Below are 23,452 nucleotides of genomic sequence, written 5' to 3' on the forward strand. Positions count from 1 at the left end.
TCCACAATACCTGACGAACATTTAATTTTTGGGCTTCCGTTGCGCAATGGTTAGCGCGTTCAGCTGTTAAAAGAAAGGTTGGTGGTTCGAGCCCACTCGGGAGCGGTGTTGTGAGATCTCAAATGTAACGTAAAAATCCAAAGTTTTTCCACAATACCTGACGGCCATTTATTTTCTGAGCTTCTATGGCTCAATGGTTAGCGCGTTCGGCTGTTAAGCGAAAGGTTGGTGGTTCGAGCCCATCCGGGAGCGGTGTTGTGAGATCTCAGATGTAACTTAAAGAGTCAAAGTTTTTCCACAATACCTGACGACCATTTAATTTTTGGGCTTCTTTGGCTCCATGGTTAGCGCGTTCGGATGTTATTCAAAAGGTTGGTGGTTCGGGCCCACCCGGGTGCGGTGTTGTGAAGTTTCAAATGTAACGTAAAAAGCCAAAGTTTTTCCACAATACCTGACGAACATTTAATTTTTGGGCTTCCGTGTTGCAATGGTTAGCGCGTTCAGCTGTTATTCAAAAGACTGGTGGTTCGAGCCCACCCGGGAGCGGTGTTGTGAGATCTCTGATGTAACGTAAAAATCCAAAGTTTTTCCACAATACCTGACGAACATTTAATTTTTGGGCTTCCGTGTTCAATGGTTAGCGCGTTCAGCTGTTAATCGAAAGGTTGGTGGTTCGAGTCCACCCGGGAGCGGTGTTGTGAGGTCTCAAATGTAACGTAAAAATCCAAAGTTTTTCCACAATACCTGACGGCCATTTATTTTCTGAGCTTCCATGGCTCAATGGTTAGCGCGTTCGACTGTCAATCGAAAGGTTGGTGGTTCGAGCCCATCCGGGAGCAGTGTTGTGAGGTCTCAGATGTGACGTAAAAAGTCAAAGTTTTTCCACAATACCTGACGACCATTTCATTCCTGAGCTTCTTTGGCTCCATGGTTAGCGCGTTCGGATGTTAAAGAAAAGGTTGGTGGTTCGAGCCCACCCGGGAGCGGTGTTGTGAAGTCTCAAATGTAGCGTAAAAAGCCAAAGTTTTTCCACAATACCTGACGAACATTTGATTTTTGGGCTTCCGTGTTGCAATGGTTAGCGCGTTCAGCTGTTAATCGAAAGGTTGGTGGTTCGAGCCCACCCGGGAGCGGTGTTGTGAGATCTCTGATGTAACGTAAAAAGTCGAAGTATTTCCACAATACCTGACGACCATTTAATTTTTGGGCTTCTTTGGCTCCATGGTTAGCGCGTTCGGATGTTAAAGAAAAGGTTGGTGGTTCAGGCCCACCCGAGTGCGGTGTTGTGAAGTTTCAAATGTAACGTAAAAAGCCAAAGTTTTTCCACAATACCTGACGACCATTTAATTTTTGGGCTTTCGTGGCGCGACTGTTAGCGCGTTCGGCTGTTAACCGAAAGGTTGGTGGTTCGAGCCCATCCGGGAGCAGTGTTGTGAGGTCTCAGATGTGACGTAAAAAGTCAAAGTTTTTCCACAATACCTGACGACCATTTCATTCCTGAGCTTCTTTGGCTCCATGGTTAGCGCGTTCGGATGTTAACCAAAAGGGTGGTGGTTCGAGCCCACCCGGGAGCGGTGTTGTGAAGTCTCAAATGTAGCGTAAAAAGCCAAAGTTTTTCCACAATACCTGACGACCATTTAATTTTTGGGCTTCCGTGGCGCAATGGTTAGCGCGTTCAGCTGTTATTCAAAAGACTGGTGGTTCGAGCTCACCCGGGAGCGGTGTTTTAAGTACTCAAATGTAACGTAAAAAGCCAAAGTTTTTCCACAATACTTGACGACCATTTAATTTTTGGGCTTCCGTAGCGCAATGGTTAGCGCGTTCGGCTGTTAACCGAAAAGTTGGTGGTTCGAGCCCATCCGGGAGCAGTGTTGTGAGGTCTCAGATGTGACGTAAAAAGTCAAAGTTTTTCCACAATACCTGACGACCATTTATTTTCTGAGCTTCCATGGCTCAATGGTTAGCGCGTTCGGCTGTTAACCGAACGGTTGGTAGTTCGAGCCCACCCGGGAGCGGTGTTGTGAGATCTCAAATGTAACGTAAAAATCCAAAGTTTTTCCACAATACCTGACGACAATTTAATTTTTGGGCTTCCGTGGGCAATGGTCAGCGCGTTCAGCTGTTATTCAAAAGACTGGTAGTTCGAGCCCACCCGGGAGCGGTGTTTTAAGATCTCAAATGTAACGTAAAAAGCGAAAGTTTTTCCACAATACTTGACGACCATTTAATTTTTGGGCTTCCGTGGCGCAATGGTTAGCGCGTTCGGGTGTTAACCGAAAGGTTGGTGGTTCGAGCCCATCCGGGAGCGGTGTTGTGAGGTCTCAGATGTGACGAAAAAATTCAAGGTTTTTCCACAATACCTGACGTCCATTTAATTTTTGGGCTTCCGTGGCGCAATTGTTAGCGCGTTCAGCTGTTAACCGAAAGGTTGGTGGTTCGAGCCCTTCCGGGAGAGGTGTTGTGGGGTCTCAGATGTAGCGTAAAAATTCAAAACTTTTCCACAATACATGATAACCATTTAATTTCTGAGCTTCCTTGGCTTCATGGTCAGCGCGTTCGGATGTTAACCAAAAGGTCGGTGGTTCGAGCCCACCCGGGAGCGGTGTTGTGAAGTCTCAAATGTAACGTAAAAAGCCAAAGTTTTTCCACAATACCTGACGACCGTTTAATTTTTGGGCTTCCGTGGCGCAATGGTTAGCGCGTTCAGCTGTTATTCAAAAGACTGGTGGTTCGAGCCCACCCGGGAGCGGTGTTTTAAGATCTCAAATGTAACGTAAAAAGCCAAAGTTTTTCCACAATACTTGACGACTATGTAATTTTCGGGCTTCCGTGGCGCAATGGTTAGCGCGTTCGGCTGGTAACCGAAAGGTTGGTGGTTCGAGCCCATCCGTGAGCGGTGTTGTGATGTCTCAGATGTGATGTAAAAAGTCAAAGTTTTTCCACAATACCTGACGACCATTTCATTTCTGAACTTCCTTGGCTCCATGGTTAGCGCGTTCGTATGTTAACCAAAAGGTTGGTGGTTCGAGCCCACCCGAGAGCGGTGTTGTGAAGTCTCAAATGTAACGTAAAAAGCCAAAGTTTTTCCACAATACCTGACGACCATTTCATTCCTGAGCTTCCTTGGCTCCATGGTTAGCGCGTTCGGATGTTAACCGAAAGGTTGGTGGTTCGATTCCACCCGGGTGCGGTGTTGTGAACTTTCAAATGTAACGTAAAAAGCCAAAGTTTTTCCACAATACCTGACGACCATTTCCTTTTTGGGCTTCCGTGGCGCAATGGTTAGCACGTTCGGCTGTTAACCGAAAGGTTGGTGGTTCGAGCCCACTCGGCAGCGGTGTTGTGAGATCTCAAATGTAACGAAAAATCCAAAGTTTTTCCACAATACCTGACGGCCATTTATTTTCTGAGCTTCTATGGCTCAATGGTTAGCGCGTTCGGCTGTTAAGCGAAAGGTTGGTGGTTCGAGCCCATCCGGGAGCGGTGTTGTGAGATCTCAGATGTAACCTAAAGAGTCAAAGTTTTTCCACAATACCTGACGACCATTTAATTTTTGGGCTTCTTTGGCTCCATGGTTAGCGCGTTCGGATGTTAAACAAAAGGTTGGTGGTTCGGGCCCACCCGGGTGCGGTGTTGTGAAGTTTCAAATGTAACGTAAAAAGCCAAAGTTTTTCCACAATACCTGACGAACATTTAATTTTTGGGCTTCCGTGTTGCAATGGTTAGCGCGTTCAGCTGTTAATCGAAAGATTGGTGGTTCGAGCCCACCCGGGAGCGGTGTTGTAAGGTCTCAAATGTAACGTAAAAAGCCAAAGTTTTTCCACAATACTTGACGACCATTTAATTTTTGGGCTTCCGTAGCGCAATGGTTAGCGCGTTCGGCTGTTAACCGAAAGGTTGGTGGTTCGAGCCCATCCGGGAGCGGTGTTGTGAGGTCTCAGATGTGACGAAAAAAGTCAAGGTTTTTCAACAATACCTGACGTCCATTTAATTTTTGGGCTTCCGTGGCGCAATGGTTAGCGCGTTCAGCTGTTAACCGAAAGGTTGGTGGTTCGAGCCCTTCCGGGAGAGGTGTTGTGGGGTCTCAGATGTAGCGTAAAAATTCAAAACTTTTCCACAATACATGATAACCATTTAATTTCTGAGCTTCCGTGGCTCAATGGTTAGCGCGTTCGGCTGTTAACCAATAGGTCGGTGGTTAGAGCCCACTCGGTAGCGGTGTTGTGGAATCTCGAATGTAACGTAAAAAGCCAAAGTTTTTCCACAATACCTGACGACCGTTTAATTTTTGGGCTTCCGTGTCGCAATGGTTAGCGCGTTCAGCTGTTATTCAAAAGACTGGTGGTTCGAGCCCACCCGGGAGCGGTGTTTTAAGATCTCAAATGTAACGTAAAAAGCCAAAGTTTTTCCACAATACTTGACGACCATGTAATTTTTGGGCTTCCGTGGCGCAATGGTTAGCGCGTTCGGCTGGTAACCGAAAGGTTGGTGGTTCGAGCCCATCCGTGAGCGTTGTTGTGAGGTCTCAGATGTGATGTAAAAAGTCAAAGTTTTTCCACAATACCTGACGACCATTTCATTTCTGAGCTTCCTTGGCTCCATGGTTAGCGCGTTCGTATGTTAACCAAAAGGTTGGTGGTTCGAGCCCACCCGAGAGCGGTGTTGTGAAGTCTCAAATGTAACGTAAAAAGCCAAAGTTATTCCACAATACCTGACGACCATTTCACTCCTGAGCTTCCTTGGCTCCATGGTTAGCGCGTTCGGATGTTAACCAAGAGGTTGGTGGTTCGAGCCCACTCGGCAGCGGTGTTGTGAGATCTCGAATGTAACGTAAAACTCCAAAGTTTTTCCACAATACCTGACGAACATTTAATTTTTGGGCTTCCGTAGCGCAATGGTTAGCGCGTTCGGATGTTAACCGAAAGGTTGGTGCTTCGAGCCCACTCGGCAGCGGTGTTGTGAGATCTCAAATGTAACGTAAAAATCCAAAATTTTTCCACAATACCTGACGAACATTTAATTTTTGGGCTTCCGTTGCGCAATGGTTAGCGCGTTCAGCTGTTAAAGGAAAGGTAGGTGGTTCGAGCCCACTCGGGAGCGGTAATGTGAGATCTCAAATGTAACGTAAAAATCCAAAGTTTTTCCACAATACCTGACGGCCATGTATTTTCTGAGCTTCCACGGCTCAATGGTTAGCGCGTTCGGCTGTTAATCGAAAGGTTGGTGGTTCGAGCCCATCCGGGAGCGGTGTTGTGTGATCTCAGATGTAACGTAAAAAGTCAAAGTTTTTCCACAATACCTGACGACCATTTAATTTTTGGGCTTCTTTGGCTCCATGGTTAGCGCGTTCGGCTGTTAAGCGAAAGGTTGGTGGTTCGAGCCCATCCGGGAGCGGTGTTGTGAGATCTCAGATTTAACTTAAAGAGTCAAAGTTATTCCACAATACCTGACGAACATATAATTTTTGGGCTTCCGTTGCGCAATGGTTAGCGCGTTCAGCTGTTAAGAGAAAGGTTGGTGGTTCGAGCCCACTCGGGAGCGGTGTTGTGAGATCTCAAATCTAACGTAAAAATCCAAAGTTTTTCCACAATACCTAACGACCATTTCATTTCTGAGCTTCCTAGGCTCCATGGTTAGCTCGTTCGTATGTTAACCAAAAGGTTGGTGGTTCGAGCCCACCCGAGAGCGGTGTTGTGAAGTCTCAAATGTAACGTAAAAAGCCAAAGTTTTTCCACAATACCTGACGACCATTTCACTCCTGAGCTTCCTTGGCTCCATGGTTAGCGCGTTCGGATGTTAACCAAGAGGTTGGTGGTTCGAGCCCACCCGGGAGCGGTGTTGTGAGATCTCGAATGTAACGTAAAAATCCAAAGTTTTTCCACAATACCTGACGAACATTTAATTTTTGGGCTTCCGTAGCGCAATGGTTAGCGCGTTCAGCTGTTAAGAGAAGGGTTGGTGGTTCGAGCCCACTCGGGAGCGGTGTTGTGAGATCTCAAATCTAACGTAAAAATCCAAAGTTTTTCCACAATACCTGACGAACATTTAATTTTTGGGGCTTCCGTTGCGCAATGGTTAGCGCGTTCAGCTGTTAAAAGAAAGGTTGGTGGCTCGAGCACACTCGGGAGCGGTGTTGTGAGATCTCAAATCTAACGTAAAAATCCAAAGTTTTTCCACAATACCTAACGACCATTTCATTTCTGAGCTTCCTAGGCTCCATGGTTAGCTCGTTCGTATGTTAACCAAAAGGTTGGTGGTTCGAGCCCACCCGAGAGCGGTGTTGTGAAGTCTCAAATGTAACGTAAAAAGCCAAAGTTTTTCCACAATACCTGACGACCATTTCACTCCTGAGCTTCCTTGGCTCCATGGTTAGCGCGTTCGGATGTTAACCAAGAGGTTGGTGGTTCGAGCCCACCCGGGAGCGGTGTTGTGAGATCTCGAATGTAACGTAAAAATCCAAAGTTTTTCCACAATACCTGACGACCATTTACTTTTTGGGCTTCCGTGGCGCAATGGTTAGCACGTTCGGCTGTTAACCGAAAGGTTGGTGCTTCGAGCCCACTCGGCAGCGGTGTTGTGAGATCTCAAATGTAACGTAAAAATCCAAAATTTTTCCACAATACCTGACGAACATTTAATTTTTGGGCTTCCGTTGCGCAATGGTTAGCGCGTTCAGCTGTTAAAGGAAAGGTAGGTGGTTCGAGCCCACTCGGGAGCGGTAATGTGAGATCTCAAATGTAACGTAAAAATCCAAAGTTTTTCCACAATACCTGACGGCCATGTATTTTCTGAGCTTCCACGGCTCAATGGTTAGCGCGTTCGGCTGTTAATCGAAAGGTTGGTGGTTCGAGCCCATCCGGGAGCGGTGTTGTGTGATCTCAGATGTAACGTAAAAAGTCAAAGTTTTTCCACAATACCTGACGACCATTTAATTTTTGGGCTTCTTTGGCTCCATGGTTAGCGCGTTCGGCTGTTAAGCGAAAGGTTGGTGGTTCGAGCCCATCCGGGAGCGGTGTTGTGAGATCTCAGATTTAACTTAAAGAGTCAAAGTTATTCCACAATACCTGACGAACATATAATTTTTGGGCTTCCGTTGCGCAATGGTTAGCGCGTTCAGCTGTTAAGAGAAAGGTTGGTGGTTCGAGCCCACTCGGGAGCGGTGTTGTGAGATCTCAAATCTAACGTAAAAATCCAAAGTTTTTCCACAATACCTAACGACCATTTCATTTCTGAGCTTCCTAGGCTCCATGGTTAGCTCGTTCGTATGTTAACCAAAAGGTTGGTGGTTCGAGCCCACCCGAGAGCGGTGTTGTGAAGTCTCAAATGTAACGTAAAAAGCCAAAGTTTTTCCACAATACCTGACGACCATTTCACTCCTGAGCTTCCTTGGCTCCATGGTTAGCGCGTTCGGATGTTAACCAAGAGGTTGGTGGTTCGAGCCCACCCGGGAGCGGTGTTGTGAGATCTCGAATGTAACGTAAAAATCCAAAGTTTTTCCACAATACCTGACGAACATTTAATTTTTGGGCTTCCGTAGCGCAATGGTTAGCGCGTTCAGCTGTTAAGAGAAGGGTTGGTGGTTCGAGCCCACTCGGGAGCGGTGTTGTGAGATCTCAAATCTAACGTAAAAATCCAAAGTTTTTCCACAATACCTGACGAACATTTAATTTTTGGGGCTTCCGTTGCGCAATGGTTAGCGCGTTCAGCTGTTAAAAGAAAGGTTGGTGGCTCGAGCACACTCGGGAGCGGTGTTGTGAGATCTCAAATCTAACGTAAAAATCCAAAGTTTTTCCACAATACCTAACGACCATTTCATTTCTGAGCTTCCTAGGCTCCATGGTTAGCTCGTTCGTATGTTAACCAAAAGGTTGGTGGTTCGAGCCCACCCGAGAGCGGTGTTGTGAAGTCTCAAATGTAACGTAAAAAGCCAAAGTTTTTCCACAATACCTGACGACCATTTCACTCCTGAGCTTCCTTGGCTCCATGGTTAGCGCGTTCGGATGTTAACCAAGAGGTTGGTGGTTCGAGCCCACCCGGGAGCGGTGTTGTGAGATCTCGAATGTAACGTAAAAATCCAAAGTTTTTCCACAATACCTGACGAACATTTAATTTTTGGGCTTCCGTAGCGCAATGGTTAGCGCGTTCAGCTGTTAAGAGAAGGGTTGGTGGTTCGAGCCCACTCGGGAGCGGTGTTGTGAGATCTCAAATCTAACGTAAAAATCCAAAGTTTTTCCACAATACCTGACGAACATTTAATTTTTGGGGCTTCCGTTGCGCAATGGTTAGCGCGTTCAGCTGTTAAAAGAAAGGTTGGTGGCTCGAGCACACTCGGGAGCGGTGTTGTGAGATCTCAAATGTAACGTAAAAATCCAAAGTTTTTCCACAATACCTGACGGCCATTTAATTTTTGGGCTTCCGTTGCGCAATGGTTAGCGCGTTCGGCTGTTAACCGAAAGGTTGGTGGTTCGAGCCCATCCGGGAGCGGTGTTGTGAGGTCTTAGATGTAACGTAAAATCCAAAGTTTTTCCACAATACCTGAAGACCATATCATTTTCGGGCTTCCGTTGCGCAATGGTTAGCGCGTTCAGCTGTTAAAAGAAAGGTTGGTGGTTCGAGCCCACTCGGGAGCGGTGTTGTGAGATCTCAAATGTAACGTAAAAATCCAAAGTTTTTCCACAATACCTGACGACCATTTATTTTCTGAGCTTCCATGGCTCAATGGTTAGCGCGTTCGGCTGTTAATCGAAAGGTTGGTGTTCGAGCCCACCCGGGAGCGGTGTTGTGAGATCTCAAATGTAACGTAAAAATCCAAAGTTTTTCCACAATACCTGACGAACATTTAATTTTTGGGCTTCCGTTGCGCAATGGTTAGCGCGTTCGGCTGTGAACCGAAAGGTTGGTGGTTGGAGCCCATCCGGGAGCGGTGTTGTGAGGTCTTAGATGTATTGTAAAATCCAAAGTTTTTCCACAATACCTGACGACCATATCATTTTCGGGCTTCCGTTGCGCAATGGTTAGCGCGTTCAGCTGTTAAAAGAAAGGTTGGTGGCTCGAGCCCATCCGGGTGCGGTGTTGTGAGGTCTGAGATGTAACGTAAAATGACAGAGTATTTCCACAATACCGGACGACCATTTATTATCTGAGCTTCCATGGCTCAATGGTTAGCGCGTTCGGCTGTCAATCGAAAGGTTGGTGGTTCGAGCCCATCCGGGAGCGATGTTGTGAGATCTCAGATGTAACGTAAAACGTCAAAGTTTTTCCACAATACCTGACGACCATTTAATTTTTGGGCTTCTTTGGCTCCATGGTTAGCGCGTTCGGATGTTAAAGAAAAGGTTGGTGGTTCAGGCCCACCCGGGTGCGGTGTTGTGAAGTTTCAAATGTAACGTAAAAAGCAGAAGTTTTTCCACAATACCTGACGAACATTTAATTTTTGGGCTTCCGTGTTGCAATGGTTAGCGCGTTCAGCTGTTAATCGAAAGTTTGATGGTTCGAGCCCACCCGGGAGCGGTGTTGTTAGGTCTCAGATGTGACGTAAAAAGTCAAAGTTTTTCCACAATACCTGACGACCATTTATTTTCTGAGCTTCCATGGCTCAATGGTTAGCGCGTTCGGCTGTTAACCGAAAGTTTGGTGGTTCGAGCCCACCCGGGAGCGGTGTTGTGAGATCTCAAATGTAACGTAAAAATCCAAAGTTTTTCCACAATACCTGACGAACATTTAATTTTTGGGCTTCCGTTGCGCAATGGTTAGCGCGTTCGGCTGTGAACCGAAAGGTTGGTGGTTGGAGCCCATCCGGGAGCGGTGTTGTGAGGTCTTAGATGTATTGTAAAATCCAAAGTTTTTCCACAATACCTGACGACCATATCATTTTCGGGCTTCCGTGGCGCAACGGTTAGCGCGTTCGGTTGTTAACCGAAAGGTTGGTGGTTCGAGCCCATCCGGGTGCGGTGTTGTGAGGTCTGAGATGTAACGTAAAATGACAGAGTATTTCCACAATACCGGACGACCATTTATTATCTGAGCTTCCATGGCTCAATGGTTAGCGCGTTCGGCTGTCAATCGAAAGGTTGGTGGTTCGAGCCCATCCGTGAGCGTTGTTGTGAGGTCTCAGATGTGATGTAAAAAGTCAAAGTTTTTCCACAATACCTGACGACCATTTCATTTCTGAGCTTCCTTGGCTCCATGGTTAGCGCGTTCGTATGTTAACCAAAAGGTTGGTGGTTCGAGCCCACCCGAGAGCGGTGTTGTGAAGTCTCAAATGTAACGTAAAAAGCCAAAGTTATTCCACAATACCTGACGACCATTTCACTCCTGAGCTTCCTTGGCTCCATGGTTAGCGCGTTCGGATGTTAACCAAGAGGTTGGTGGTTCGAGCCCACTCGGCAGCGGTGTTGTGAGATCTCGAATGTAACGTAAAACTCCAAAGTTTTTCCACAATACCTGACGAACATTTAATTTTTGGGCTTCCGTAGCGCAATGGTTAGCGCGTTCGGATGTTAACCGAAAGGTTGGTGGTTCGATTCCACCCGGGTGCGGTGTTGTGAAGTTTCAAATGTAACGTAAAAACCCAAAGTTTTTCCACAATACCTGACGACCATTTACTTTTTGGGCTTCCGTGGCGCAATGGTTAGCACGTTCGGCTGTTAACCGAAAGGTTGGTGCTTCGAGCCCACTCGGCAGCGGTGTTGTGAGATCTCAAATGTAACGTAAAAATCCAAAATTTTTCCACAATACCTGACGAACATTTAATTTTTGGGCTTCCGTTGCGCAATGGTTAGCGCGTTCAGCTGTTAAAGGAAAGGTAGGTGGTTCGAGCCCACTCGGGAGCGGTAATGTGAGATCTCAAATGTAACGTAAAAATCCAAAGTTTTTCCACAATACCTGACGGCCATGTATTTTCTGAGCTTCCACGGCTCAATGGTTAGCGCGTTCGGCTGTTAATCGAAAGGTTGGTGGTTCGAGCCCATCCGGGAGCGGTGTTGTGTGATCTCAGATGTAACGTAAAAAGTCAAAGTTTTTCCACAATACCTGACGACCATTTAATTTTTGGGCTTCTTTGGCTCCATGGTTAGCGCGTTCGGCTGTTAAGCGAAAGGTTGGTGGTTCGAGCCCATCCGGGAGCGGTGTTGTGAGATCTCAGATTTAACTTAAAGAGTCAAAGTTATTCCACAATACCTGACGAACATATAATTTTTGGGCTTCCGTTGCGCAATGGTTAGCGCGTTCAGCTGTTAAGAGAAAGGTTGGTGGTTCGAGCCCACTCGGGAGCGGTGTTGTGAGATCTCAAATCTAACGTAAAAATCCAAAGTTTTTCCACAATACCTAACGACCATTTCATTTCTGAGCTTCCTAGGCTCCATGGTTAGCTCGTTCGTATGTTAACCAAAAGGTTGGTGGTTCGAGCCCACCCGAGAGCGGTGTTGTGAAGTCTCAAATGTAACGTAAAAAGCCAAAGTTTTTCCACAATACCTGACGACCATTTCACTCCTGAGCTTCCTTGGCTCCATGGTTAGCGCGTTCGGATGTTAACCAAGAGGTTGGTGGTTCGAGCCCACCCGGGAGCGGTGTTGTGAGATCTCGAATGTAACGTAAAAATCCAAAGTTTTTCCACAATACCTGACGAACATTTAATTTTTGGGCTTCCGTAGCGCAATGGTTAGCGCGTTCAGCTGTTAAGAGAAGGGTTGGTGGTTCGAGCCCACTCGGGAGCGGTGTTGTGAGATCTCAAATCTAACGTAAAAATCCAAAGTTTTTCCACAATACCTGACGAACATTTAATTTTTGGGGCTTCCGTTGCGCAATGGTTAGCGCGTTCAGCTGTTAAAAGAAAGGTTGGTGGCTCGAGCACACTCGGGAGCGGTGTTGTGAGATCTCAAATCTAACGTAAAAATCCAAAGTTTTTCCACAATACCTAACGACCATTTCATTTCTGAGCTTCCTAGGCTCCATGGTTAGCTCGTTCGTATGTTAACCAAAAGGTTGGTGGTTCGAGCCCACCCGAGAGCGGTGTTGTGAAGTCTCAAATGTAACGTAAAAAGCCAAAGTTTTTCCACAATACCTGACGACCATTTCACTCCTGAGCTTCCTTGGCTCCATGGTTAGCGCGTTCGGATGTTAACCAAGAGGTTGGTGGTTCGAGCCCACCCGGGAGCGGTGTTGTGAGATCTCGAATGTAACGTAAAAATCCAAAGTTTTTCCACAATACCTGACGAACATTTAATTTTTGGGCTTCCGTAGCGCAATGGTTAGCGCGTTCAGCTGTTAAGAGAAGGGTTGGTGGTTCGAGCCCACTCGGGAGCGGTGTTGTGAGATCTCAAATCTAACGTAAAAATCCAAAGTTTTTCCACAATACCTGACGAACATTTAATTTTTGGGGCTTCCGTTGCGCAATGGTTAGCGCGTTCAGCTGTTAAAAGAAAGGTTGGTGGCTCGAGCACACTCGGGAGCGGTGTTGTGAGATCTCAAATGTAACGTAAAAATCCAAAGTTTTTCCACAATACCTGACGGCCATTTAATTTTTGGGCTTCCGTTGCGCAATGGTTAGCGCGTTCGGCTGTTAACCGAAAGGTTGGTGGTTCGAGCCCATCCGGGAGCGGTGTTGTGAGGTCTTAGATGTAACGTAAAATCCAAAGTTTTTCCACAATACCTGAAGACCATATCATTTTCGGGCTTCCGTTGCGCAATGGTTAGCGCGTTCAACTGTTAAAAGAAAGGTTGGTGGTTCGAGCCCACTCGGGAGCGGTGTTGTGAGATCTCAAATGTAACGTAAAAATCCAAAGTTTTTCCACAATACCTGACGACCATTTATTTTCTGAGCTTCCATGGCTCAATGGTTAGCGCGTTCGGCTGTTAATCGAAAGGTTGGTGTTCGAGCCCACCCGGGAGCGGTGTTGTGAGATCTCAAATGTAACGTAAAAATCCAAAGTTTTTCCACAATACCTGACGAACATTTAATTTTTGGGCTTCCGTTGCGCAATGGTTAGCGCGTTCGGCTGTGAACCGAAAGGTTGGTGGTTGGAGCCCATCCGGGAGCGGTGTTGTGAGGTCTTAGATGTATTGTAAAATCCAAAGTTTTTCCACAATACCTGACGACCATATCATTTTCGGGCTTCCGTTGCGCAATGGTTAGCGCGTTCAGCTGTTAAAAGAAAGGTTGGTGGCTCGAGCCCATCCGGGTGCGGTGTTGTGAGGTCTGAGATGTAACGTAAAATGACAGAGTATTTCCACAATACCGGACGACCATTTATTATCTGAGCTTCCATGGCTCAATGGTTAGCGCGTTCGGCTGTCAATCGAAAGGTTGGTGGTTCGAGCCCATCCGGGAGCGATGTTGTGAGATCTCAGATGTAACGTAAAACGTCAAAGTTTTTCCACAATACCTGACGACCATTTAATTTTTGGGCTTCTTTGGCTCCATGGTTAGCGCGTTCGGATGTTAAAGAAAAGGTTGGTGGTTCAGGCCCACCCGGGTGCGGTGTTGTGAAGTTTCAAATGTAACGTAAAAAGCAGAAGTTTTTCCACAATACCTGACGAACATTTAATTTTTGGGCTTCCGTGTTGCAATGGTTAGCGCGTTCAGCTGTTAATCGAAAGTTTGATGGTTCGAGCCCACCCGGGAGCGGTGTTGTTAGGTCTCAGATGTGACGTAAAAAGTCAAAGTTTTTCCACAATACCTGACGACCATTTATTTTCTGAGCTTCCATGGCTCAATGGTTAGCGCGTTCGGCTGTTAACCGAAAGTTTGGTGGTTCGAGCCCACCCGGGAGCGGTGTTGTGAGATCTCAAATGTAACGTAAAAATCCAAAGTTTTTCCACAATACCTGACGAACATTTAATTTTTGGGCTTCCGTTGCGCAATGGTTAGCGCGTTCGGCTGTGAACCGAAAGGTTGGTGGTTGGAGCCCATCCGGGAGCGGTGTTGTGAGGTCTTAGATGTATTGTAAAATCCAAAGTTTTTCCACAATACCTGACGACCATATCATTTTCGGGCTTCCGTGGCGCAACGGTTAGCGCGTTCGGTTGTTAACCGAAAGGTTGGTGGTTCGAGCCCATCCGGGTGCGGTGTTGTGAGGTCTGAGATGTAACGTAAAATGACAGAGTATTTCCACAATACCGGACGACCATTTATTATCTGAGCTTCCATGGCTCAATGGTTAGCGCGTTCGGCTGTCAATCGAAAGGTTGGTGGTTCGAGCCCATCCGGGAGCGATGTTGTGAGATCTCAGATGTAACGTAAAACGTCAAAGTTTTTCCACAATACCTGACGACCATTTAATTTTTGGGCTTCTTTGGCTCCATGGTTAGCGCGTTCGGATGTTAAAGAAAAGGTTGGTGGTTCAGGCCCACCCGGGTGCGGTGTTGTGAAGTTTCAAATGTAACGTAAAAAGCAGAAGTTTTTCCACAATACCTGACGAACATTTAATTTTTGGGCTTCCGTGTTGCAATGGTTAGCGCGTTCAGCTGTTAATCGAAAGGTTGGTGGTTCGAGCCCACCCGGGAGCGGTGTTGTGAGATCTCTGATGTAACGTAAAAATCCAAAGTTTTTCCACAATACCTGACGAACATTTAATTTTTGGGCTTCCGTGTTGCAATGGTTAGCGCGTTCAGCTGTTAATCGAAAGATTGGTGGTTCGAGCCCACCCGGGAGCGGTGTTGTAAGGTCTCAAATGTAACGTAAAAAGCCAAAGTTTTTCCACAATACTTGACGACCATTTAATTTTTGGGCTTCCGTAGCGCAATGGTTAGCGCGTTCGGCTGTTAACCGAAAGGTTGGTGGTTCGAGCCCATCCGGGAGCGGTGTTGTGAGGTCTCAGATGTGACGAAAAAAGTCAAGGTTTTTCAACAATACCTGACGTCCATTTAATTTTTGGGCTTCCGTGGCGCAATGGTTAGCGCGTTCAGCTGTTAACCGAAAGGTTGGTGGTTCGAGCCCTTCCGGGAGAGGTGTTGTGGGGTCTCAGATGTAGCGTAAAAATTCAAAACTTTTCCACAATACATGATAACCATTTAATTTCTGAGCTTCCGTGGCTCAATGGTTAGCGCGTTCGGCTGTTAACCAATAGGTCGGTGGTTAGAGCCCACTCGGTAGCGGTGTTGTGGAATCTCGAATGTAACGTAAAAAGCCAAAGTTTTTCCACAATACCTGACGACCGTTTAATTTTTGGGCTTCCGTGTCGCAATGGTTAGCGCGTTCAGCTGTTATTCAAAAGACTGGTGGTTCGAGCCCACCCGGGAGCGGTGTTTTAAGATCTCAAATGTAACGTAAAAAGCCAAAGTTTTTCCACAATACTTGACGACCATGTAATTTTTGGGCTTCCGTGGCGCAATGGTTAGCGCGTTCGGCTGGTAACCGAAAGGTTGGTGGTTCGAGCCCATCCGTGAGCGTTGTTGTGAGGTCTCAGATGTGATGTAAAAAGCCAAAGTTTTTCCACAATACCTGACGACCATTTCATTTCTGAGCTTCCTTGGCTCCATGGTTAGCGCGTTCGTATGTTAACCAAAAGGTTGGTGGTTCGAGCCCACCCGAGAGCGGTGTTGTGAAGTCTCAAATGTAACGTAAAAAGCCAAAGTTATTCCACAATACCTGACGAACATTTAATTTTTGGGCTTCCGTGTTGCAATGGTTAGCGCGTTCAGCTGTTAATCGAAAGTTTGATGGTTCGAGCCCACCCGGGAGCGGTGTTGTTAGGTCTCAGATGTGACGTAAAAAGTCAAAGTTTTTCCACAATACCTGACGACCATTTATTTTCTGAGCTTCCATGGCTCAATGGTTAGCGCGTTCGGCTGTTAACCGAAAGTTTGGTGGTTCGAGCCCACCCGGGAGCGGTGTTGTGAGATCTCAAATGTAACGTAAAAATCCAAAGTTTTTCCACAATACCTGACGAACATTTAATTTTTGGGCTTCCGTTGCGCAATGGTTAGCGCGTTCGGCTGTGAACCGAAAGGTTGGTGGTTGGAGCCCATCCGGGAGCGGTGTTGTGAGGTCTTAGATGTATTGTAAAATCCAAAGTTTTTCCACAATACCTGACGACCATATCATTTTCGGGCTTCCGTGGCGCAACGGTTAGCGCGTTCGGTTGTTAACCGAAAGGTTGGTGGTTCGAGCCCATCCGGGTGCGGTGTTGTGAGGTCTGAGATGTAACGTAAAATGACAGAGTATTTCCACAATACCGGACGACCATTTATTATCTGAGCTTCCATGGCTCAATGGTTAGCGCGTTCGGCTGTCAATCGAAAGGTTGGTGGTTCGAGCCCATCCGGGAGCGATGTTGTGAGATCTCAGATGTAACGTAAAACGTCAAAGTTTTTCCACAATACCTGACGACCATTTAATTTTTGGGCTTCTTTGGCTCCATGGTTAGCGCGTTCGGATGTTAAAGAAAAGGTTGGTGGTTCAGGCCCACCCGGGTGCGGTGTTGTGAAGTTTCAAATGTAACGTAAAAAGCAGAAGTTTTTCCACAATACCTGACGAACATTTAATTTTTGGGCTTCCGTGTTGCAATGGTTAGCGCGTTCAGCTGTTAATCGAAAGGTTGGTGGTTCGAGCCCACCCGGGAGCGGTGTTGTGAGATCTCTGATGTAACGTAAAAATCCAAAGTTTTTCCACAATACCTGACGAACATTTAATTTTTGGGCTTCCGTGTTGCAATGGTTAGCGCGTTCAGCTGTTAATCGAAAGATTGGTGGTTCGAGCCCACCCGGGAGCGGTGTTGTAAGGTCTCAAATGTAACGTAAAAAGCCAAAGTTTTTCCACAATACTTGACGACCATTTAATTTTTGGGCTTCCGTAGCGCAATGGTTAGCGCGTTCGGCTGTTAACCGAAAGGTTGGTGGTTCGAGCCCATCCGGGAGCGGTGTTGTGAGGTCTCAGATGTGACGAAAAAAGTCAAGGTTTTTCAACAATACCTGACGTCCATTTAATTTTTGGGCTTCCGTGGCGCAATGGTTAGCGCGTTCAGCTGTTAACCGAAAGGTTGGTGGTTCGAGCCCTTCCGGGAGAGGTGTTGTGGGGTCTCAGATGTAGCGTAAAAATTCAAAACTTTTCCACAATACATGATAACCATTTAATTTCTGAGCTTCCGTGGCTCAATGGTTAGCGCGTTCGGCTGTTAACCAATAGGTCGGTGGTTAGAGCCCACTCGGTAGCGGTGTTGTGGAATCTCGAATGTAACGTAAAAAGCCAAAGTTTTTCCACAATACCTGACGACCGTTTAATTTTTGGGCTTCCGTGTCGCAATGGTTAGCGCGTTCAGCTGTTATTCAAAAGACTGGTGGTTCGAGCCCACCCGGGAGCGGTGTTTTAAGATCTCAAATGTAACGTAAAAAGCCAAAGTTTTTCCACAATACTTGACGACCATGTAATTTTTGGGCTTCCGTGGCGCAATGGTTAGCGCGTTCGGCTGGTAACCGAAAGGTTGGTGGTTCGAGCCCATCCGTGAGCGTTGTTGTGAGGTCTCAGATGTGATGTAAAAAGCCAAAGTTTTTCCACAATACCTGACGACCATTTCATTTCTGAGCTTCCTTGGCTCCATGGTTAGCGCGTTCGTATGTTAACCAAAAGGTTGGTGGTTCGAGCCCACCCGAGAGCGGTGTTGTGAAGTCTCAAATGTAACGTAAAAAGCCAAAGTTATTCCACAATACCTGACGACCATTTCACTCCTGAGCTTCCTTGGCTCCATGGTTAGCGCGTTCGGATGTTAACCAAGAGGTTGGTGGTTCGAGCCCACTCGGCAGCGGTGTTGTGAGATCTCGAATGTAACGTAAAACTCCAAAGTTTTTCCACAATACCTGACGAACATTTAATTTTTGGGCTTCCGTAGCGCAATGGTTAGCGCGTTCGGATGTTAACCGAAAGGTTGGTGGTTCGATTCCACCCGGGTGCGGTGTTGTGAAGTTTCAAATGTAACGTAAAAACCCAAAGTTTTTCCACAATACCTGACGACCATTTACTTTTTGGGCTTCCGTGGCGCAATGGTTAGCACGTTCGGCTGTTAACCGAAAGGTTGGTGCTTCGAGCCCACTCGGCAGCGGTGTTGTGAGATCTCAAATGTAACGTAAAAATCCAAAATTTTTCCACAATACCTGACGAACATTTAATTTTTGGGCTTCCGTTGCGCAATGGTTAGCGCGTTCAGCTGTTAAAGGAAAGGTAGGTGGTTCGAGCCCACTCGGGAGCGGTAATGTGAGATCTCAAATGTAACGTAAAAATCCAAAGTTTTTCCACAATACCTGACGGCCATGTATTTTCTGAGCTTCCACGGCTCAATGGTTAGCGCGTTCGGCTGTTAATCGAAAGGTTGGTGGTTCGAGCCCATCCGGGAGCGGTGTTGTGTGATCTCAGATGTAACGTAAAAAGTCAAAGTTTTTCCACAATACCTGACGACCATTTAATTTTTGGGCTTCTTTGGCTCCATGGTTAGCGCGTTCGGCTGTTAAGCGAAAGGTTGGTGGTTCGAGCCCATCCGGGAGCGGTGTTGTGAGATCTCAGATTTAACTTAAAGAGTCAAAGTTATTCCACAATACCTGACGAACATATAATTTTTGGGCTTCCGTTGCGCAATGGTTAGCGCGTTCAGCTGTTAAGAGAAAGGTTGGTGGTTCGAGCCCACTCGGGAGCGGTGTTGTGAGATCTCAAATCTAACGTAAAAATCCAAAGTTTTTCCACAATACCTAACGACCATTTCATTTCTGAGCTTCCTAGGCTCCATGGTTAGCTCGTTCGTATGTTAACCAAAAGGTTGGTGGTTCGAGCCCACCCGAGAGCGGTGTTGTGAAGTCTCAAATGTAACGTAAAAAGCCAAAGTTTTTCCACAATACCTGACGACCATTTCACTCCTGAGCTTCTTTGGCTCCATGGTTAGCGCGTTCGGATGTTAACCAAGAGGTTGGTGGTTCGAGCCCACCCGGGAGCGGTGTTGTGAGATCTCGAATGTAACGTAAAAATCCAAAGTTTTTCCACAATACCTGACGAACATTTAATTTTTGGGCTTCCGTAGCGCAATGGTTAGCGCGTTCAGCTGTTAAGAGAAGGGTTGGTGGTTCGAGCCCACTCGGGAGCGGTGTTGTGAGATCTCAAATCTAACGTAAAAATCCAAAGTTTTTCCACAATACCTGACGAACATTTAATTTTTGGGGCTTCCGTTGCGCAATGGTTAGCGCGTTCAGCTGTTAAAAGAAAGGTTGGTGGCTCGAGCACACTCGGGAGCGGTGTTGTGAGATCTCAAATCTAACGTAAAAATCCAAAGTTTTTCCACAATACCTAACGACCATTTCATTTCTGAGCTTCCTAGGCTCCATGGTTAGCTCGTTCGTATGTTAACCAAAAGGTTGGTGGTTCGAGCCCACCCGAGAGCGGTGTTGTGAAGTCTCAAATGTAACGTAAAAAGCCAAAGTTTTTCCACAATACCTGACGACCATTTCACTCCTGAGCTTCCTTGGCTCCATGGTTAGCGCGTTCGGATGTTAACCAAGAGGTTGGTGGTTCGAGCCCACCCGGGAGCGGTGTTGTGAGATCTCGAATGTAACGTAAAAATCCAAAGTTTTTCCACAATACCTGACGAACATTTAATTTTTGGGCTTCCGTAGCGCAATGGTTAGCGCGTTCAGCTGTTAAGAGAAGGGTTGGTGGTTCGAGCCCACTCGGGAGCGGTGTTGTGAGATCTCAAATCTAACGTAAAAATCCAAAGTTTTTCCACAATACCTGACGAACATTTAATTTTTGGGCTTCCGTTGCGCAATGGTTAGCGCGTTCGGCTGTGAACCGAAAGGTTGGTGGTTGGAGCCCATCCGGGAGCGGTGTTGTGAGGTCTTAGATGTATTGTAAAATCCAAAGTTTTTCCACAATACCTGACGACCATATCATTTTCGGGCTTCCGTGGCGCAACGGTTAGCGCGTTCGGTTGTTAACCGAAAGGTTGGTGGTTCGAGCCCATCCGGGTGCGGTGTTGTGAGGTCTGAGATGTAACGTAAAATGACAGAGTATTTCCACAATACCGGACGACCATTTATTATCTGAGCTTCCATGGCTCAAAGGTTAGCGCGTTCGGCTGTCAATCGAAAGGTTGGTGGTTCGAGCCCATCCGGGAGCGGTGTTGTGAGATCTCAGATGTAACGTAAAAAGTCCAAGTTTTTCCACAACACCTGACGACCATTTATTTTTTGGGCTTCTTTGGCTCCATGGTTCGCGCGTTCGGATGTTAAAGAAAAGGTTGGTGGTTCAGGCCCACCCGGGTGCGGTGTTGTGAAATTTCAAATGTAACGTAAAAAGCCAAAGTTTTTCCACAATACTTGACGACCATTTCAGTTTTGAGCTTCTTTGGCTCCATGGTTAGCGCGTTCGGGTGTTAAACAAAAGGTTGGTGGTTCGGGCCCACACGGGTGCGGTGTTGTGTAGTTTCAAATGTAACGTAAAAAGCAAAAGTTTTTCCACAATACCTGACGAACATTTAATTTTTCGTCTTCCGTTGCGTAATGGTTAGCGCGTTCGGCTGTTAACCGAAAGTTTGGTGGTTCGAGCCCACCCGGGAGCGGTGTTGTGAGATCTCAAATGTAACGTAAAAATCCAAAATTTTTCCACAATACCTGACGAACATTTAATTTTTGGGCTTCCGTTGCGCAATGGTCAGCGCGTTCGGCTGTTAACCAAAAGTTTGGTGGTTCGAGCCCACCCGGGAGCGGTGTTGTGAGATCTCAAATGTAACGTAAAAATCCAAAGTTTTTCCACAATACTTGACGACCATTTCATTTTTGAGCTTCTTTGGCTCCATGGTTAGCGCGTTCGGATGTTAAACAAAAGGTTGGTGGTTCGGGCCCACACGGGTGCGGTGTTGTGAAGTTTCAAATGTAACGTAAAAAGCAAAAGTTTTTCCACAATACCTGACGATAATTTAATTTTTGGGCTTCCGTTGTGCAATGGTTAGAGCGTTCAGCTGTTAAAAGAAAGGTTGGTGGTTCGAGCCCATCCGGGAGCGGTGTTTAAGGTCTCAGATGTAACGTAAAATGTCAGAGTATTTCCACAATACCGGACGATCATTTATTTTATGAGCTTCCATGGCTCAATGGTTAGCGCGTTCGGCTGTTAACCGAAAGGTTGTTGGTTAGAATACCCGGGAGCGGTGTTGTGAGATCTAAGATGTAACGTAAAAATCCAAAGTTTTTCCACAATACCTGACGAACATTTAATTTTTCGTCTTCCGTTGCGTAATGGTTAGCGCGTTCGGCTGTTAACCGAAAGTTTGGTGGTTCGAGCCCACACGGGAGCGGTGTTGTGAGATCTCTAATGTAACGTAAAAATCCAAAATTTTTCCACAATACCTGACGAACATTTATTTTCTGAGCTTCCATGGCTCAATGGTTAGCGCGTTCGGCTGTTAATCGAAAGGTTGGTGGTTCGAGCCCAACCGGGAGCGGTGTTGTGAGATCTCAAATGTAACGTAAAAATTCAAAGTTTTTCCACAATACCTGACGAACATTTAATTTTTCGTCTTCCGTTGCGCAATGGTTAGCGCGTTCGGCTGTTAACCGAAAGTTTGGTGGTTCGAGCCCACCCGGGAGCGGTGTTGTGAGATCTCAAATGTAACGTAAAAATCCAAAATTTTTCCACAATACCTGACGAACAGTTAATTTTTGGGCTTCCGTTGCGCAATGGTCAGCGCGTTCGGCTGTTAACCAAAAGTTTGGTGGTTCGAGCCCACCCGGGAGCGGTGTTGTGAGATCTCAAATGTAACGTAAAAATTCAATGTTTTTCCACAATACCTGACGATAATTTAATTTTTGGGCTTCCGTTGCGCAATGGTTAGAGCGTTCAGCTGTTAAAAGAAAGTTTGGTGGTTCGAGCCCACTCGGGAGCGGTGTTGTGAGATCTCAAATGTAACGTAAAAATCCAAAGTTTTTCCACAATACCTGACGAACATTTAATTTTTGGGCTTCCATTGCGCAATGGTTAGCGCGTTTGGCTGTTAACCGAAAGGTTGGTGGTTCGAGCCCATCCGGGAGCGGTGTTTAAGGTCTCAGATGTAACGTAAAATGTCAGAGTATTTCCACAATACCGGACGATCATTTATTTTATGAGCTTCCATGGCTCAATGGTTAGCGCGTTCGGCTGTTAACCGAAAGGTTGTTGGTTAGAATACCCGGGAGCGGTGTTGTGAGATCTAAGATGTAACGTAAAAATCCAAAGTTTTTCCACAATACCTGACGAACATTTAATTTTTCGTCTTCCGTTGCGCAATGGTTAGCGCGTTCGGCTGTTAACCGAAAGTTTGGTGGTTCAAGCCCACCCGGGTGCGGTGTTGTGAGATCTCAAATGTAACGTAAAAATCCAAAATTTTTCTACAATACCTGACGAACATTTAATTTTTGGGCTTCCGTAGCGCAATGGTCAGCGCATTCGGCTGTTAATCGAAAGGTTGGTGGTTCGAGCCCATCCGGGTGCGGTGTTGTGAGGTCCCAGATGTGACGTAAAAAGTCAAAGATTTTCCACAATACCTGACGACCATTTCATTTTTGAGCTTCTTTGGCTCCATGGTTAGCGCGTTCGGATGTTAAAAAAAAGGTCGGTGGTTCGAGCCCACCCGGGTGCGGTGTTGTGAAGTTTCAAATGTAACACCACTCCCGGGTATTCGAACCAACAACCTTTCGGTTAACAGCCGAACGCGCTAACCATTGAGCCATGGAAGCTCAGAAAATAAATGGTCGTCCGGTATTGTGGAAATACTCTGACATTTTACGTTACATCTGAGACCTCACAACACCGCTCCCGGATGGGCTCGAACCACCAACCTTTCGGTTAACAGCCGAACGCGACAACCATTGCGCAATGGAAGCCCAAAAATTAAATGTTCGTCAGGTATTGTGGAAAAACTTTGGATTTTTACGTTACATTTGAGATCTCACAACACCGCTCCCGAGTGCTCTCGAACCACCAAACTTTCTTTTAACAGCTGAACGTGCTAACCATTGCGCCACGGAAGCCCAAAAAGTAAATGGTCGTCAGGTATTGTGGAAAAACTTTGGATTTTTACGTTACATTTGAGATCTCACAACACCGCTCCCGGGTGGGCTCGAACCAACAACCTTTCGGTTAACAGCCGAACGTGCTAACCATTGCGCCACGGAAGCCCAAAAAGTAAATGGTCGTCAGTCATTGTGGAAAAACTTTGGCTTTTTACGTTACATTTGAAACTTCACAACACCGCACCCGGGTGGGCTCGAACTACCAACCTTTTGTTTAACATCCGAACGCGCTAACCATGGAGCCAAAGAAGCTCAAAAATGAAATGGTCGTCAGGTATTGTGGAAAAACTTTGACTTTTTACGTCACATTTGGGACCTCACAACACCGCACCCGGATGGCCTCGAACCACCAACCTTTCGATTAACAGCCGAACGCGCTGACCATTGCGCAACGGAAGCCCAAAAATTAAATGTTCGTCAGGTATTGTAGAAAATT

At 46.4% G+C, this 23,452-nt stretch overlaps 15 non-coding genes across 15 annotated transcripts; all 15 read left to right on the forward strand.

Annotated features, from left to right (window-relative positions):
* The first annotated feature begins 766 nt into the window (after nt 1-766).
* On the forward strand, nt 767-839 carry TRNAD-GUC (transfer RNA aspartic acid (anticodon GUC)). Its single transcript has one exon. It is a non-coding gene; the product is annotated as a tRNA-Asp (tRNA).
* Nucleotides 840-2,823: 1,984 nt separating this feature from the next.
* On the forward strand, nt 2,824-2,896 carry TRNAT-GGU (transfer RNA threonine (anticodon GGU)). Its single transcript has one exon. It is a non-coding gene; the product is annotated as a tRNA-Thr (tRNA).
* Nucleotides 2,897-4,439: 1,543 nt separating this feature from the next.
* Nucleotides 4,440-4,512, forward strand: TRNAT-GGU (transfer RNA threonine (anticodon GGU)). Its single transcript has one exon. It is a non-coding gene; the product is annotated as a tRNA-Thr (tRNA).
* Nucleotides 4,513-8,850: 4,338 nt separating this feature from the next.
* TRNAH-GUG (transfer RNA histidin (anticodon GUG)) lies at nt 8,851-8,923 on the forward strand. The gene has a single exon. It is a non-coding gene; the product is annotated as a tRNA-His (tRNA).
* Nucleotides 8,924-9,143: 220 nt separating this feature from the next.
* TRNAD-GUC (transfer RNA aspartic acid (anticodon GUC)) lies at nt 9,144-9,216 on the forward strand. Its single transcript has one exon. It is a non-coding gene; the product is annotated as a tRNA-Asp (tRNA).
* Nucleotides 9,217-9,731: 515 nt separating this feature from the next.
* On the forward strand, nt 9,732-9,804 carry TRNAH-GUG (transfer RNA histidin (anticodon GUG)). Its single transcript has one exon. It is a non-coding gene; the product is annotated as a tRNA-His (tRNA).
* A 3,160-nt stretch (nt 9,805-12,964) lies between these two features.
* On the forward strand, nt 12,965-13,037 carry TRNAH-GUG (transfer RNA histidin (anticodon GUG)). The gene has a single exon. It is a non-coding gene; the product is annotated as a tRNA-His (tRNA).
* Nucleotides 13,038-13,257: 220 nt separating this feature from the next.
* Nucleotides 13,258-13,330, forward strand: TRNAD-GUC (transfer RNA aspartic acid (anticodon GUC)). The gene has a single exon. It is a non-coding gene; the product is annotated as a tRNA-Asp (tRNA).
* Nucleotides 13,331-13,845: 515 nt separating this feature from the next.
* TRNAH-GUG (transfer RNA histidin (anticodon GUG)) lies at nt 13,846-13,918 on the forward strand. The gene has a single exon. It is a non-coding gene; the product is annotated as a tRNA-His (tRNA).
* A 220-nt stretch (nt 13,919-14,138) lies between these two features.
* On the forward strand, nt 14,139-14,211 carry TRNAD-GUC (transfer RNA aspartic acid (anticodon GUC)). The gene has a single exon. It is a non-coding gene; the product is annotated as a tRNA-Asp (tRNA).
* A 1,103-nt stretch (nt 14,212-15,314) lies between these two features.
* Nucleotides 15,315-15,387, forward strand: TRNAT-GGU (transfer RNA threonine (anticodon GGU)). The gene has a single exon. It is a non-coding gene; the product is annotated as a tRNA-Thr (tRNA).
* Nucleotides 15,388-15,902: 515 nt separating this feature from the next.
* TRNAH-GUG (transfer RNA histidin (anticodon GUG)) lies at nt 15,903-15,975 on the forward strand. Its single transcript has one exon. It is a non-coding gene; the product is annotated as a tRNA-His (tRNA).
* Nucleotides 15,976-16,195: 220 nt separating this feature from the next.
* On the forward strand, nt 16,196-16,268 carry TRNAD-GUC (transfer RNA aspartic acid (anticodon GUC)). Its single transcript has one exon. It is a non-coding gene; the product is annotated as a tRNA-Asp (tRNA).
* A 1,103-nt stretch (nt 16,269-17,371) lies between these two features.
* On the forward strand, nt 17,372-17,444 carry TRNAT-GGU (transfer RNA threonine (anticodon GGU)). Its single transcript has one exon. It is a non-coding gene; the product is annotated as a tRNA-Thr (tRNA).
* A 2,280-nt stretch (nt 17,445-19,724) lies between these two features.
* TRNAH-GUG (transfer RNA histidin (anticodon GUG)) lies at nt 19,725-19,797 on the forward strand. The gene has a single exon. It is a non-coding gene; the product is annotated as a tRNA-His (tRNA).
* Nucleotides 19,798-23,452: the final 3,655 nt, after the last annotated feature.

The sequence above is a fragment of the Phalangium opilio genome, unplaced genomic scaffold (genome assembly GCF_054372755.1).
Source record: "Phalangium opilio isolate 3A_F unplaced genomic scaffold, DU_Popi_V2 ptg000082l_1, whole genome shotgun sequence".
NCBI lineage: Eukaryota > Metazoa > Arthropoda > Arachnida > Opiliones > Phalangiidae > Phalangium > Phalangium opilio.